The sequence below is a fragment of the Lagopus muta genome, chromosome 3 (assembly GCF_023343835.1).
Source record: "Lagopus muta isolate bLagMut1 chromosome 3, bLagMut1 primary, whole genome shotgun sequence".
NCBI lineage: Eukaryota > Metazoa > Chordata > Aves > Galliformes > Phasianidae > Lagopus > Lagopus muta.
The window spans coordinates 39,761,576-39,779,298 of NC_064435.1; the positions used below are offsets into that span (position 1 = coordinate 39,761,576).

Here is a 17,723-nt window from a genome sequence, read left to right on the forward strand (position 1 = left end):
AATACAGCATGTTTTAAAACATTCTTCTCTTCTTTTTAAAAATATTTTGTCTTTGTAAATAATATTTTTGATGAGGAATAGCCTAGGCTTTAACATAAAGATAGTTATCATTCAGAATTATTCTACATTGCAATTCCTAAGAGACTCATGCTCTTCACTTTCCCATCCATGCCTGTAAGATAGTGAGATGCATGCAAAATGAATATACTAGCTAAATTTCCACTCACGAAAATCTAGTCATAAAGATTTAATGCTATTTCAGCCACTAGGAATGTACTGAACCCACTGCATACATGTAAATTTAAGTTTATAGAAAGACTGCCTGAATCAGTAATTATAAGTCAAACAGGAGGTCTAACTACATGAAAACATTTCAGAAAATTTCAAATATACCTCCAGCATGCAAAGTGGCCCTATGTATGCTTTCCAGATATTGAATGCTTTTGAGCTCGAAAACCTCTACAAGGTATAAAAGCAAACCATCAAGGAAAAATAGAGGATTGTTCCAGAATAATTTCTGGTAAACTATTTTCTGCTTTCCAGTTAGCCTTGTTTAGACAAATTCCTTTCAAAGGTCTCTGTGTCTCATAGAAATATATCATTTATTTATTTATTTATTTATTTTCCCTTGGCTGTCAATTTATTTTCTATTTAAAAAAAGAAGGAAAAAACCCCAAAGATTATGGCTGTAGGATTCATCCTTTCTGCAGCCAATGAGGGCTGTCTGCCGATCGCTTCCTTTGAGGAGCCCTGAAAACAGTCATTTCACTTACTGCAGTTGTAGCAGTAATGAACTGCTCACAGCTGACACTCGGGCTGTGCAGCCTGTGATTCATGAAGAACACAGAATATAATCCCAGCATACTCAGAAACGCCACTTTGAAAGAATTTAATGACACATTTCTTTTGCAATATTCAGACAGAAAAGACTCAAGTAAAATAAGTGAGGAGAGATGGATGGCAGGGGAATATCAGGACTTCACAAGATAATGTGTTCAGTACAGAAAGGAAAATATTTTAGCAAAACTTTCTGATTTAACTGCACTTGTGAGACAATATATTACCTTTTCACACTCTCCTTGTTTTATGTATGTTTGTGTTCCACAAAATTAAACTGAGAACAGATTTTATTGTACAGAATAGAGAGAAGTGCAGTTTATTTTCATTTTTATGTACTTCATTGGAAATTAGGTAAAGAATATTATTTCAGAGCATTATTCAAAAATTGTCATTTACCATGCTCACTGGTAGTAATCTATACAACTATAAACTTCTCAGCCCCTAGATATCAATTTTATGTGGCTATGAGTTCACTAGGAAGTAAGTTCCTTTATCATTCTTTAGCTTTGTTATCAAGCAAAGATTTTTACAAATTTGAAGACAGGTCCATTGAATACTTAAATGACATAAATGTTTTCTGAATTATGTGTATAGTCTTTTGAGGAAACTGAACTACTAGTAAGAGAAAACTGTGTGTATCAGGCTATTACACAGTTTCTAATTATTGGTAGTTTGGTTATCTCATCTGTCTATTTGTTTTCTTTTATGTTTCTGGTTTGGTTGTGGCTGAATCCTAAACTGATTGTGCTTGGAGTCCGAGCCTTTGCAACACACTGATTGAACTCAGTAGAACAGGTTGACAGTTGGACTTTGGAGGTCCTTCCCAACACAGATGATCCTATAAACATACAGAACTTTCCATTTCTCATTTCTCAGGTACCTTCCAGCCTTCACTAATGACTGATCATCCACTAAAAGAAATAGGTAATGACCATCTGTATTGGAAATACTAAGTCATAGCTTGAAACAGTGATTGAGCACCTGGTGGGAAGGCAGGGTCAGCCCAGAGGAGCTCAGGTGCATGCAATCCAATGGATCCTGGCTTCACCTGTTCCAAGACCTCAATTAAGGGTTGGCAGTGGAGGCAAGGGTATCTTGCTGGAGATCCTTGTGTACTTGAGGCTTTCTAAGGGTAAGCAGATTATTTTCTTTGTTCATGTATTTGTGCTTATCCTCACTGCAGCTTAGGACTTAGCTGCCCTGCTATTATTGCTGTGCTTTCCTTTGCTTTATAGCATTATGCTGTTTATGAACCTCTCTTCCTCTGCAAAACAGAAATAAAGTGGTTTGTTGTGGTTTTTTTTTGTTTATGAGTGTTTATGTTTACAGTTTATGAGGGATAATGTTAAAAGTTGACAGCTAATAGTATTATATATATATATATTTATATATACATATATATGCATATATATACATACATATATATATATATATATATATATATATATATTTATATACAACTACCAGAAGGTTATGCCTCCAAATTTCAATTTGGTCTATAGTTTGTTAAGTATTTCCAGAGTAATGCTTCCTTTTTCCACTAGAAGAAAAAATGCAAGTTTCCTTAGGTATGCACCTTTCACTTAATGTTGATCAAACCAGATTTAGTGTAAACATAGTTCTCATTAGAAGATGCTACAGTAGTCTTTTTAATGCCTGATAAATTCATTCCAGCTCTAAGTAAAAGTACAGCCTAAAGGATATTTAATGGCAAATTCTTGTAAGGTTTGTAGGAAGCAGTTGCCTCTAAATTCCATTGTTTTGGTTTTTTTCCTCACAAGAAATTACATCGATATTTTATGCAGTTTATCTGGAGAGCTTGGAAGTTCTAAGGATTGTAATGCTTACTATTTTCTATTTATTCATGTCTTACACTACATGGGTACTATGGTACTAAATTTTTGGTTAAGTGCATTTTACACTGTGACAAATTGGACTTAAAGTTACAGTAAAAGCGAAGGAAGATCACTCAGAACACACAGTGGTTTTCTTCCTTTGACTCTTTTTCTTGAAAGAGGATGCCCCAAGGCCCATTTAATCAGTGCTGGTCTGTGTAAAAATGTCTTGTATTTCAAAATGCTTTTTTCAAGATATACTTTCTTATAACATTTGAAACGGGGACTTTCTTCTTACTGGCCCCACTACTGTTCCAGTAATATTTGGCTAGTGAAAACGCAGTGCACTCTATTCTTTTTGCATATTCCTTGTAACATGTTCATGATCTTTTTAGAGCCCAATGCAGACTTTGGAACAGCAAATTTCATGTCAGTGTCCTAAAATGGGTATATGAAAGTGGAAAAAAGATCAACAACAAAAAAAGCTGAGTTACTGGACTGAATGGATGAATATGGACAAGGAACTGAAAAGCAGATTTGCAAAGCTTCTATGTGTACTGCCTTCTCAGATTATTTAGAGAAACCTCATACATTTATTTTGAAAGAGGTAGAAAGTAACATCACACACCTATCAAAGAATACCTTCTGCATTTTTGACAGTGACTATGACAGAACATTTGGATTCTATGATGCAAGAAATTGTTCTGTTTCTTGTCCATTTTGGGGGGGAAATGTTTCATTCAGTGGAGAAGAAAGAATTGCTTTTTCTTTCAACTTGAATTTAAAAAAAAAAAAAATTGATAGGACTCAACAGCTAGTTTTGAAATCAATTTTCTTGAATAACTCTATGCAAGATATACAGTTCCCTGATGGTGTTTAAAACTTACTGCCAAGAGAAAGAGGGGGGGAAAAAAAGGCACTTAGGATGCAGGGCTATACAGATGATTCAAATTGAAACTTTGCCAGAGACTCGCAGAGGCACACTGGATCCTAAATAAGAATTTCTTATGTTTTTTTCTCATTTTCTTAAAAGCAGCTTCCTACTAGTTAACAGGATGCTATAAAAATATTGGCAGTTTCTGGGGGACTCTTATATCTTTCTTTTTTTATTTACTTTTTGACAGCAGCCATGATTATTACTTCACAACCTACCAACATGTACGGTGCATAAGAGAAAAGCCCTGTGTGTGACAGCAGGCAGTGTCTCCAGCACATTTGGCTATCAAGGGTTGAGGTCTCTCATGTACAACTCCTGGCTGACTGAGTTGCAGTAGACTGCAGAGCAAACTAAAGATCCCCCTTGCCCTGAATGTCAGTCAGGAAAGGGAAGATATTGCTGGTCACCTCTGGAAATGAGGCTGATGTCTTCCAAGGATCTAGAGAAGATAAAGTCTTAAATCACTGCAATAAGAATCATCTGAGGAGCTGCTGGAGCCTGTGGAACACTGAACAGGTGCTTTATGTCAGTGAATAATACTATCCAGGAACTAAGATTTCTGCTGTCTGGTTCCTGCGAAGTGTACAGATGTTAGCTGCTGGCACCAGCATAATTCCTATGGAATTACATCCTTCCAACTTTTCTGATAATTAGTTGGAGGCAGCATGCTATCAAATTAAATAGTAGGAAGACTAATTGGATTACTTCAGCAAAATTTGCTCTGCATGTAGTCAGTGAGATGGAAACAGACTCCACTGTTCTTTTTATTTTAAATTATTTGACAAGTTTGAGACTGCATTGCAATTTGCAGTGCAGAAGAGCAAGGTAGAGTGCATTCATCTAATTTAGATATAATTTTTGCTTCTCTCCAGACGTTCTTTAATACACGTTCTGGCATGTACTTCTCATAATTTCGACCGCTTTTCCTTTCTGCAACTCTTGCAAATGCTGTTAATGGTAATTCTTCCTCCTTTTTATTCATGAAATTCAACATCATACAGAAGAGCACAGCTTATCCCCTGACTTATTTAAATTGTCTCATTACATTTGTGGTCTCAAGTAGGATTAGCAGCATTAGTCTATAAGGTTCTTTGCAGTGTTGCAGAGACCTAAAAATGCATATTATGCAGATTACCCAGCTGATAAGAATCTGATTTTTTTTTTCCAATTCTTTTTTGTTCATTAGGGTACTAAATGGGATACTTAACTCTGTATTAATGCACAACACATCTTAATAGAGCACTTTTAACATTTGCTTAGTTTATTCTTTTCCTGTCTCTACTTAGCTATTACTATCCATGTGAGATATCTTGTGGTCTGTTACACTACACTCAGGGCCTACACTGTTTCATCTCTGAGTTCTCTTCATCAGCCAAAAGGTGGAGACAGAAAATAGTCTGGAAATATCTACATAAAAATAAGTGCAACTTCATGTGAGTACTATGTGATAATGCAAAACCATGGCTTTTATGTACATATCTTGAAATTCTTGAAGTGACTAAACTTGTTTTATACCGTTGTAAGAATCATCCAAGTAAAGGCTGATAACATTTGGTTAATTATGTTTTAGAATGTAGTATCACTGATCACATTACGTGCTTTTAAGCAATAATGGCAAAAGAAGGAGAATTAGGAGCTTTCTTCTAATGTTCTAGATTCTCACTGTCTAAATGTGAGACGTGTCCTGGTGAACCCAGCTGCATTGTGCTGCTGAGTGTCAAAAAGAATCAGATGTAGAAAAAGTTGTCTGAAAAACAAAAAATTAAAAAATGATTTAAAAAATAAATGCATCCAGGCTTATTCTATTGCTTTCATTTTATTTAAGTCAGGTCAAGAGAAATTTGAGTCTGATATGCTGAATAAGAAAGGATAAATAAATAACAGTATGGAAATGAGATTTATAGAGAGCTTTAGGAAGAAGTAGAAAAAAGATTTTGAGACTGTGCTGAACTTGTAGGAGAGATAGTAATGGTTTCAAAAGACAGCAACTTAAACAGGAATATGACAAGCCAACAGTGGTAGGTTCTTGTGATACCCAGTGTGATAAAGAAAGAAATGAAAATTTATGAGAAAGTTTAAAAAATATAACTTTCAGAAAAACAGGGTGGGCTGAATGGAAGCATTTGTGTACTGGAGACAGGACAGAGAATAAGAAAAACAAATGCCTAATAGCAGAAAGGCATGCTAAGTTAAGAGGCCACAAAAATGTTTGTGGTTGCACATTTATTTCTGTAATTTCTGAATTAAATTTAAAAAATGAGAAAACACAGCCTGAGGTGGTCTATATACTCTGATAGAACTAAGGTCTGCACTTGACTTGGTTTGCACTCATAGAGTTGCACTTGCTCCAGCGTGCCAGCACTGCAGTCATGTCCTGAGCCACTGGGACTCTGCTGACACATGAAGGGAAAACAGCTTTTTGTGATGTGGGAAATACGCTTTCAGGTATTCAATGATGAATACCTATCAGAACTGCTGAATTTGAAACAAACAGGTATGTTATCTCGGAGAAAAAGGTCTGTGTCCATGCTGTGATTTTTATGCTTTCAAATCTTCAAGCATAGGAAGCGCTGTGTTTTTACTGTTCCAAAAGAGCATCTTCAGTATTATAGTTATTATTGGCAATTTGTTCAGGTATGGCTGAAGCCACAAAACTCTTCATTCCACTTCACTCGTCCAGGTGAAATTCAGTCTTTTTCATTGCAAGTTTGAAATCATCTTCTTTAATTGAAAACAGTAAGAATGCTGTTAAATTCCATGTGGTGTCATTGTAATTAATGAGAAGTGCCATTAGAAATGCTTCAGCCCTTTTGCCTAAGTCATGCTGAAGTGGATAATTCAAATAAATGGCTCTTGCACTTCCATAGATTTCAGATTTGATTTTATCAGTTTTTTTTATTATTTTCTAAAGATTTCAGATATTTCTAGTGAAGTCTCCAAATTTAAAGCTTTCTGCTATTACTTAAAACAAATAAGGATGTTTGTTTTATTTTCTGCTATTTCTCTTTACACTTCTGGCTATAACTTTTCTTGTTGATTGGAAAAGTAGTGCTAAACTCCTGCACATGATGTATCCCCCTGCTCTCTGTTGAGGTGCCATGAAAAGAATGCACTTTTAATGTGTCATCCTAAGAGCAGCACAGGCTCTGTTCTGCAGATGAAGGGAGCTTTCTGTTTGTAGAAGGTCTTTCAGTCTGCGTGTGTTTCCTCTTTAGCATCATTATCACATCAAAGCTGAGAGCATGAAAACATGCAGCAGACGGAGTATCACTGTTCTTTTCATGAGTAGCTTGTAAGGTTGAAGCAGGGCTTATTTGCACCCTTTAAGCAAATAAAGTGATGCAAGTAGCATTAGGGCTGCTTTGAAGGCAGAGCCTCTTTTCTGCTTAGGGAGGGGAGGACTTTGCACTTTTTTTGTGGGTTCTAGATGCTGTGGGTGCCCTATACCTGGAAGCACTCAAGACCATGTTTCATGGAGCCCTGGGCAGCATGATTTGGTGGGTAGCAGCCCTGCCCATGGCAGGAGGTTGGAAATAGATGATCTTTGATATTCTTTCCAACTCAAGCCACTCTCTTTCTATAAAGTGGGAGACCGGGAGGGGGGAAGGAGGGGGTTGGGAGGAAGCTGAAGGAGCTTGAGCCCCTCTGGAGCTCTGGTGCAGCTTGGCAGGAGAGGAGCTGCCTCCGGGCAAAACCAAGACTTTGGCCATCTCAGAAACACAGCACTGAGCTGACCCAGGGAATGTGAGGACACGTTTTTCTGGTCCTGACCCTGGCAGCCATCCATCAGTCATGGTTTGTATAGTGTGCACTTTAAACAATGCTTGTTTATTTCCAGAGTGAGGGGGAGATAGACTGATGTCTGATCCGCTCACTGCCCGGCAGACCTGACAGTAAGTTGCTCTCACTGCATTCATTCTGGGCTCATTTCAGCCCCAAGACTGAAACCAGATCTCTGTTTTGGATGTTTACTTGCTCTAGTACCAAACTCTGGTCAGTGAGGTTGCTCTGACATTTACCTGTTGCCTCTTCTGATATGAAGCAAAATGTGCTACTTCACAAAATTGCCTAACTTCTGGCATGAATTGCATGCACTTTTTTTCTCTTTCTCTCTGTTTCTCAGATAAGTGTCTAAATTTGTGCAGCACTGTTTAAAAGAGTGCCATCATTTACAATTCTCCAACCTACAATTAGCTTGATAATTTTTTACTATTGTGTGGGATTGAATTGATGGCAGTTGCAAATTCTTACGATGTTATGAAAGACAGGGGAAGCAAAACTGTATAGAACAGCTTCACTTCCAAGCAGATATTATTTTAGTACTGAGAAGACATCAGTACATCTTTAATTCGTTGCATTTGTGTTTGTATTTGAAGCAACAGATGTATAATGGAGTATTGAGAGAGTTTAGGAGTGATTCATTATCATCCCTGACTTTCCAATGTAGATACACTTAATTTAATCTTACGTAAGTCTCAATTTTCATAGCCTTTTTTTTTTTCTATGCCAGATGGATAATTTGCCTCATATAATATGGCTTTATTTTCAAAAATTGAAGCGCTTTGAAGTTTCTTTATTTGCAAAAGCACTTCTCAGGGGCCGAGCCTTTCCTTGCCCCAAATAACCCGTTCCCTCCACCTGTTCATTCCGAGCTCCATAAATGCACACTGCTGCACGGAGGTGCAGGAGAGCTCCTGTCAGTGGTAATTGCTGACCTGCCACAGTTCCCGTCAGTGATCAATAGATACGGCTTTGCTGCACAGCAACAGTGGGGGGAAATTGCAGAACCCACTGAGAATTTGTTCTCAACGTGCAAACCTGGCTGATGGCCTTCAACAGTAACAGATGTCGGGTAGTGACAGGCACCCTGGGGCAGCTTTAAAGTACTGCTGGAACTTGACTGGGCAAAAAGAAACACAAGCGAATTACTCAGTGCATTCTAACAAATCACATCAAAGGAGGGGAAAAGCCTGAGCAAAAGAAAATTACTACTTTCATTTTCTTTCTTATCTTCTGCTTCGACACAGTATGTGTGCTGCCTTAGCAGTGCTATCAACCATGGTACTAATGAGCTGTTCAGCTGCATGTAGTGATGAAGCTTTTATGGGATTGTCCAAGGGGGCTGTGTCACAAGATAAACTGGAGAGATTAGGAAGAAGATGTACTCCTGTGAGTGCACTAGCAAATTTTCTTAGTTCTGCATACATAGATTCTCAGGCATGAATCACAGAATCCCAGAATTGTAGGAGTTGGAAGAGACCTCTAGAGATTATCTAGTCCAACCTACTGCTAGAGCTGGTTCCCTACAGGAGGTCACACAAGAAAGCATCCAGAGGGGTACTGAATGTCTTCAGAGAAGGAGACTTCACAACATCTCTGGGTAGCCTGTTCCAGTGCTCCATCATTCTCACAGTAATGAAGTTATTCAAATGTATTTGCTATTCATTTGCTATATGAATTCAATCCAATGCAGAAAAGTAAATTAAATATGACATTTTTGTTCCTTTTTTAAGTTGATCCTGCAGACATACAATATTTAGTGTATCAGAAGTATCATAGAAGTATGAAAGAATGGCTTGGATTGGAAGAGACCTCAAAGATCATCCAGCTCCATGGGCAGGGTTCAAATGTTACATGAGACTGCCCAGGACCCCATCCAACCTGGCCTTGAACACCCCTGGGGATGGAGCAGCCACAACTTCCCTGTGCAGCCTGTGCCAGTGTCTTGCTATATTCTCAGTGAAAAAAATCCTTCTATTTTAGTTTAAAAATATTTCCCCTTGTCTTGTTACTATATACCTGTGCAAAAATTTGATTTCCTTTATGTTTATAATCTCCCTTTAAATATGAATGGAGTCCTTTTGTTTCCAGGAAAAAAAAAAAAACAACAAAATACTTCAAGTTCAGTGAGTCAAAAAGTATAGGAGCATTTTCAGAAATACAGTTTCCAAAATACAGTGAAGTTACTATCTTTTTTTTTTCCAGTGCTTTGAAAGAGATTATTACTATTCCACCAAATACAAAGAATTACCAAAATGTTACACAAGTATAGCTTCAGGTTCTCTTAGCTTTGAAATACAAAGCTCTGAGGTGGCTTATGCCTACGCGTAATCTATGCACATGTCTGATATGTGAAGGGTCTCATTACAAACAATGGAATTAGAGCCATGCTTCAGAGAAATGCTCTGTTTTGGCAGCAAATAACAAAGAGATCCATGGATGATGAATGATGATGCAGTTCTCTATGTGTGTTTTTGCCCTTACCTGGGGAGTAAGAGCCCATCTCTTATTTGTAGCTTTCCTAATAGAAGTTTAAAATAGAGTTATATGCTACCCCTAAAGATCCTCAAGGATGGGCTTAGGACATGCAGAGATTGCAGCTGTCCTGGGCATCATATATGCAGGGAGTAAAACAAAGAGGGTTTTGTTGTTCAGAGCAAAGGTTATGAACTGCATAACTGCAGTGCCTACTCCATGCTTGTACCTGCTTGCTCTGCTCTTGTCACTGAGATGTCTGGCTGGGATGAACTGTGGGGAGGAAAGCTGGTAGATATCTTGGAGAATCTGAACAGACAATGTGGTGTGAGTTAGTCATGCATGCTACTCTGCTGTCTCCTAAAATCTCCCATAAATTGAATACAATCTCACTCTTGAGCGCAGATTTTTTTTGCCTGATTTGTGTTAATACTTCTATTATAGCTCTTCTCATATCTTTAAGCACAAAGTTGTAAGAGACAGACAGAGCTGGCCTTAAATAGCTGCTGCAGGCCCTCTCCTACAAAACAGAACTCACAGTTTGTGTTCCTGGATCACTTTGCAGGAGGTACCCATTTTAGATTATTAGAAAGTCAAGATGTCCAATAATGCAACTGTAATAGACCTAATGTTGCTATGAATTCACTGATTTGAGTTGTTATGAGGTATGCTGTGGAGCAAACATCTATGAGTAAGGAATATATTAATAGTATTTTAATAAAATGTACACTTTTATGTTCAGTATTTTGTTTATGGGCCCATATATATGGATTTTCATAAATAGATGTGCATACGTATATATATCTGTCTAATGTCAGTTTATTAGTTGTTATTAGTCTAATTTAAGCATCATTGTTGGTCTGTATCTAATTACTGCAGAACAGCAAAGAAGACCATCAGAGTTGTTACAGAAAAAAATCACAGTAATAGTAGTAATGTTATTAAAGCTGTAGCAAACATGCTTAATTTCCACTCCTTTTCTGCAGTTATAATCACTCTTCCCCTGCTCTGTGGGCTCTGAAAGTCAGTCTTCAGTCTGGTGTTTGGTGTATGGGGTTGTTAGGGTATGTTGCCAGCATCTGGAGTGCCTCTACCAGAAGGAGTAGGAAGTTCATGTTGCTGATTTCCTCTCCCGGTGTCCACTGGTCATTCGTATGTTTGCTGTGTGCTTTTGCATTTTCCTCTCTTCCACTGTTCTGAGGTCTAGCTGGGCATCGGTTGGGAGGTGGTGAGCAATTGCTTGTGCATCACTCGTTATATACATATGTATATTTCATAACTATTATCCTTCTCTTTTTCTCTTAGTAAATAGTTTTATCTGTAAAATAAATCTACCAGAAGGTCCAGAGAACCACAGATGTAGCAGTTCAGAAGCCTTGCAAATGCAGTATAAGGATTTTGGGGGTGAAAAGGCAATTTTTCCCAAAGAATTTTGCAATACATGGTAATAATACTGTGTTCCTATCTAGGTGCTTTAACGCAGGGAAAGCTGTACTTCAGTTCCCTGCACCCCACCACACATACACCCTTTGATAAACTTCAGCTTCTAAAAATCTCTGGAGGTGCTTCCCAAAGTAATTGGGGTCATTAGTCCTTGACTTCCTGGGCTAATTACCAGCACAATTGAAATGTTGTCCTCTGAAGAATTGGAACTTGAACAGGTTAAAGGCTGCAGGCACATACCGGTAGAAATAAAGGTGAAGTGAGAAGATAAGACTATTTTTTGTGGCTGTTTGCATTTTATTCTCTATCTTAATGTGCAAGCTGCATTTGCTTCTACAGGAACTGTACTTTAACAGGCTCTTAAATCTTAATTTCAGTTCAGACAAGAAGAGATGTCTGTGCCTTGACTACGTTCTTACTTTAATCGTGTGCTTCCTAAGTATAGATCTTAACTAGAAATCAATTCTGTCTACGTTTTAGTCTGAAGGATGCGTTGTTTTCAACTTCCAGCATTTACTATCACTATTTCTGGCTGGTCCCAAACTGAACAACTTTTTCCAAGTTTGATCAACATTAAAATTTTAATAATGAGATGAAAAACCACAAGAGTTGCCAATGCACTGCAGCATCATTTGTTTTTAAATTCTCTTATTTTATGTCCTATTTTGAAGTCAGTCTGTAATATCTTGTCTGTGAAGATAGGGAATAATGAGCGAGGAGAGAAAGGTGTAAAATATATGTAAAATATACCTCTCTAATATCTTGTTTGACCTTGAAGTGTAACATGAACATTAACATTTTATAGATAAATCCTTGAGGTCATACTAGCATGTAGAAAGCATTTGTTTCCATGCTTTGAGTTGACAAGTTCACTCAATTTGCAACCTGGAATAAAGTGTATGCTGAAGTGCTGATAAATGCAGGAAAAATAACTTACCATCCCAGGTCTGGAATTTTGCTCTGAATTGTTAGCTGTGGTTGGCATACGAGGTACTTAGTAATGAGTTTCCAAAAGCAATTTTGAGGAAGAGATCACAGCATTGCCTCATGTTTCAGATAAATTACAGTAATGCTGATAAGTCAAAATGATTCTATGAGGAAAAATGTAAGTAAGTGTGTCTCTAGGGCAAGATTGCAGCTTTATTTGCATTCCTTTAATAAGAGCATGAGACAGGAGTGTATAGTATGCAATATGTTTTCTCTAGATAAGTTTGCTGGGCTGTATGGTGTGGTTGTCTCTGGGGACTGAATGTTAGGGCAAGATTTTGGTCACTGAAGAGTGCATTTAGCAGAACTGCTTTAGGTGTATTGGCTGTTTCCTGCATGTTATCCAGCATTTGGAGTAGGCTTTGCACTGCTCTGTGAGGGATGGAAAATGGAGGCTATCTCAGTCCTGTTATGCAGAGTATCTGAGCTTTTCTTTATGCACATGTGAGCAATGAAAGAGGAGCTGAGAGTTAGCTTTAAGCCTGCTGCTTAGGCTGGCGAAAATTCTTTGCAAGAATATATTCTTCGTAAATGAAGAGGCTGAGCTCTTCTAACCTTCTCTCCTTTTTTGCTTATGGCCTTCTTCCAACTTTTGGTTATCTTCAATCAGAACAATTTTGAACAGCCATCAGGCTCTCTGGAGGAAAGGATCACTACTGAATAATCTACTGAATGCTGAAGTTGGGGAGGTATATAGATTTGTAATCATTTGCACTGTAGTCAAAAATCGACCTACACAAATTCCTTTATTACAGCTGAAGCAAACTAATCCACTTTCCTATGTAGAGAAAATGTTATGTTTAACAAAGTATGGGTTGAATCAATGGCAAAGAGCCATTTAGATTCTGTTCACTACTTATATTCTAGGTGGCAGAAAAGTAGGACTTTTTCCCTATATAATTTCTCTAGGAAATGGTTTTTCAATAGAGTAGTTTTAATTATGTCTTGAGACGTGGTTCAAGACGAACAAAAATACAGCCATGGAGCAATCGCTAAGGGGAAAGAAGGGAAGAGATATCTGCAGACAGAAAACACCAAGTCAACTGAACAGCTTATTGTGATGAAGGGCTTAGTGTATTCCCAGAGCTCCAAGTCATGGTCTGGGAGTGAAAGTTCAGGGAATATTTTAAAGATCAGGAAACCCTGAGAAACCAGGAACGTTTTGAAAAGATGAGGGTTACAGCCATGTGCCAGTCCCTGTGAGCCTCTCTGTCAGATAGGACTTATTTACCATACGTAAGAAATGAAAAGAAGAACTGGTTTAGAATTTTCTGCTGGAATGATATGTAGGAATCTATATTTCTTAAGATGGAAATTTTGTTTGAAAATATTGAATATTTTTCCTCTAAGGGGATAGAAACGAAGATTCTTCTGCCTTGTACTTCCTCTGTGCTGAATACATTAACTCTGTGCCTCCTCTGTGGCTTGCCTGGGGAGATAAGCAGGAAGTATGAGAGTTACTCAGAGGCTTTGGGGCAAAAGACTTCAGTTTCACTTCCCAGGAAAATGATAACGAAAAAGTGAAAATTACAAAAATCTTTCAAGGTGAACTTTGAGTCATGTGTTGCCTGTGGAAAACAGATGTTCCTGAAAAATTCTGTCTGCAGTATGTTATGAAGGCTTGAATTTTGCTGCCCTTGACCCTTTTTGGATTAAAAAAAAAAAACAACACAACAACAAAAATCCAGTCTTAACCAAATCAAACCCCTCCACCAAAAAATCATCATTTCATTTCAGAAAAAAAATGAGATCAAAACTTGTCATATTGTTTCATGACAATGGTATTTTAATATCTGACATAACATAATGCATCTTTTCAAAAGCCAGTCCACCAGCTTACCTGAAAAAATATCAGAAAGTATATTTGGCATTGTACTCTATATGCTTAGGAGCATTTCAATTTTCTTGGTAAGAAATTACAACTGTGCATTTTGAAAGCGAGTTGAAATTGCCTAGAAATCCTTTTGTCTAGTTCTGTTCTGATTTGTTTTGTTTTTCTCCCTTTCCAGTTTTATGAAGTTTTTAGCATGACACTTGTTTTTCTGCGTAGATTCTTTACAGTAATTGCAAACTTGAGAAGTGCCTGAACCAATGCTTCTATTCTACCAGTTCATATAAAAGTTTCTTGTTAATGCATATCTTTATTAGTGTGGATAGTTTGTGTCACAAATGGTTCGTTACCTGCTGAGACCTCAACAGTTTTTAACAAAACAAATAATTGTATTTACAGGCAAGCTGAGAGGCTGCTCAGCAGAAATAATAAAAGTCTTTTATCTAACTCACTTGAACAGAATGTAATTGGTTATTGGGCTGGAATTCTGAATGAGGTTGCAAATTGACTGTAAATTATGAGCATCATAATTTTTCCAGTTCATCTCTTCTGTGTAGTAATTCTGACTGTTACCCTCTGTGATTTATTACAGAGCTCTGACAAGAGGAGAAAGAAATTAGAAAACAAGTGTGTGCATGTGTGCATGCTTGTGGGACTAAATTCTTGTGAAATACTGGACCTGATTGCTGGGTTCATAAAAAGCAAGGGGAGAAAATGGGAAGAACAAGACTGAGAAACCTCTTGGGCTGAGTTTAAAGATGGGGAAATTGTTCACTGGTTATTATCATGGACAGAACAAACTCAAACTTAACTAACCTTAACGTAAGAAAAATTACCTTATTTTATTATAGTTAAAAATATAAGTACTAATTAGGTAGCAGTAAATAGAAAGACAGCCTTTAAAAGAAAACCTTTCCTTTGCTTTCTCACAGGCTCAGTTTTACACCTTTGCTCCAAACTGCCAGCTTCCCACACCAAGTGGGGCAGCAGCAGGTAAGTAATGGGGGCTTGGGCCACTCCATAACAGCTCCTCTCTGTACTCTCTCCTTCTCGTATATTTCACTGTTCACTCCATTTTGATCTTCTCCATGGGCTGCAGGACAGTCTCTGTTCCAGAGCTTCTTCCCCATCCTTATTCTCTGGTGCTTGCTCTGCTGTTCCTCATGTTTTTCCTCTTATGCAATATTCTGCCCTTTCTTATGTTTTCCCATACATGCCATTCATGTTGCTAATGGCCTCAGTGGTGTGCTGACAAATTTTAAAGTTTTCTTGGACATACAAAGATCTGTGAAGAAATTGGACATTTAACAGTAACAAAATTCTGATCTCCTTTCTCTGTCCTATTCTAACAATGATTGAAAACGTCATTTTGAGGATCTTTCCATCCTTTAAAAGACCATAAAAACAAAAACCAGGTCTGTGCTATTGCTCTGTAACTACAATTCAGTTTTCTTCCAGTAGCACAGTGTGAAAAAGACATAAAAGCATGCCAGTATCTTTCCTCCTCTGTTCATTTGAAAGTTCTCTTTAGTATATTATTGGCAATGATATAAACATAATTTTACTCGTGTCTTTCATTTCAGAAATTATTCTTTATAAAGTAATTACTAATAAGACAGTATTTCTGGTGAATGTGAATGCTAATTAAGTAGGTCTTCCCAAGGTGCCTTTACTGAAAACATGTTATCGATCACTGAAGCTAAATTAGGAAAATTCATCAAGTCTTCTGGAAACTGTTTTCTGTGTAAGAGACAAATATTTTTAAAAATTCAAATATTTAAGAGTAAAATGTGTGTGAGTTTTTTTAAAGCTATCAGTGCACCTTACTCTTCACACACCTTTATTCCTGTGTAGATCATAGAATTGTAGAATCTTTTGAGATAGATACTTGCTGTTTATGAACTTCCGAGAGACTCTGAATACTCAGCACTGTGTTTCTGACTCAGCTGTGCTTTCAACCTTTTCCTTGCAGAAGGGCTGAGGAACCTCTCATCACACAGAAAGAGATATATTGTATAAACCCTGTGAAAAGAAGATGTAATCTGTACGTACATACTTTTTTGAAAAACTTGAAAAGAAATGTTTATCAAAAAGAACTTAATTTTGGGATGCCAGATATTCTTTTCTTATCCAATAGGTTGTATTAGCATGGCTGCAGAAAACTATATCTTTGTAGAAACAGGGACACTTACTGCTTCAGAAGGAATGAAAAGACTAAGTCTTTGAAACATTTGTTTTCTGTGTTGATCTGTAAGACAAACTCAATCTCCAGAAAATTTCAGAACAATGAAAAACACCTATCTCACAGAAGGGAAAAGGCATTGTCCTGATTTTTGCTGGGACAGAGTTAATTATCTTCTTAGTAGTTGGTATGGTGCTATATTTAGATTTATGATGAGAATAATTTTGATAACAGATGAATGCTTTAGCTGTTACTGAGCAGTGCTTACACAAAGTCAAAGACTTCTCTGCTTCTCCTGCTGCCATGCTAGTGAGGAACTGGGGGTTCACAAGGAGGTTGGATGGGATGGAACCAGGACAGCTGATCCACAGTGGCCAAAGGGATATCTCATACCACATGGCATGATGCTGAACAGTAAAACTGAGGAGAGTTGGATGGGGGAGCTGCTGCTGCTGCTGGAGGACTGACCGGGCACATCCCACTGTGGTGGAATGAGTGAATGGCTGTGTGGTGCTGAGCCACCTGCTAGGTTAAACCACAACTGCTCTAATTTACTTTTAATATTCTTTCTAAACATCTTATGTTTTAGAAAACTGTTATTTTAAATGATACTAAAGGACTTTGTAAACACACAACAGAAAAATGAGGTTAAAAAGTCCTACCCCAAATAACGAATCAAAAATAGTATGTGATAGGAAGATGTATAAACCATTTCAGGTGAGCTGCTTATGCTGGATGACTTCAAGTTGAAGAAAGAAGAGAAAACCTTCCTAGGTTGTAGTTCTGACCTATTTCTAGTTGTCTGCTTTAGGGTGTGATGAATTGCATGCTAAAAGGGATGGAGTCACACCATAGATTCTAAACTAAGCCTTGGGTGACTGGCTCAGATTTAAATGTTTGTACAGTAATAGTGGGGAAGAGAAATCCCATTCCTCTTAGTCTTTTTCATCTTAGTGCATGATGGGAAAATTTGATTGGTATGTGATGCTGAGGGCAGCTGTTGGAAAATACTATGTTTTGAGGCATAAATACCTTGATTCTATTATCAGTAATAGTCAGCAAACTGCAAATAGAATTAGAAACTTGCTGAGAATGCCTGTGTTCCTTCAGTCACCTTCAGGGGTATGATCTTAGTTACAACCTTGGAAAGAGGAATAATTTAATGATATATTTCTGCTTGACTGATTTAATATTCTTACTTTAAAAGAATGAGTATCATGCTGATGTTCTTGAGGCTGTTGTTCAGATTCTATTTTACGTTCTTTCATGGCACTTGTAAGTACCACACAGTTGTACAAAATCTGTGTAAGAAATTAAAAAGCTACTTTACCATTTTGAACAAATGGGAATCCTAAGTACAGACAGTTTTGCTGCTGTCCAGGTCCCACAGCAAGTCAATCCCAGCTGAGGAGA

At 37.5% G+C, this 17,723-nt stretch overlaps 1 long non-coding RNA gene across 1 annotated transcript; it reads left to right on the top strand.

Moving 5' to 3' along the window:
* Positions 1-1,894: 1,894 nt before the first annotated feature.
* LOC125691324 (uncharacterized) lies at positions 1,895-17,723 on the top strand. The gene is made up of 3 exons (XR_007376090.1): positions 1,895-1,972; positions 15,061-15,121; positions 16,101-17,723. It is a non-coding gene; the product is annotated as an uncharacterized LOC125691324 (long non-coding RNA).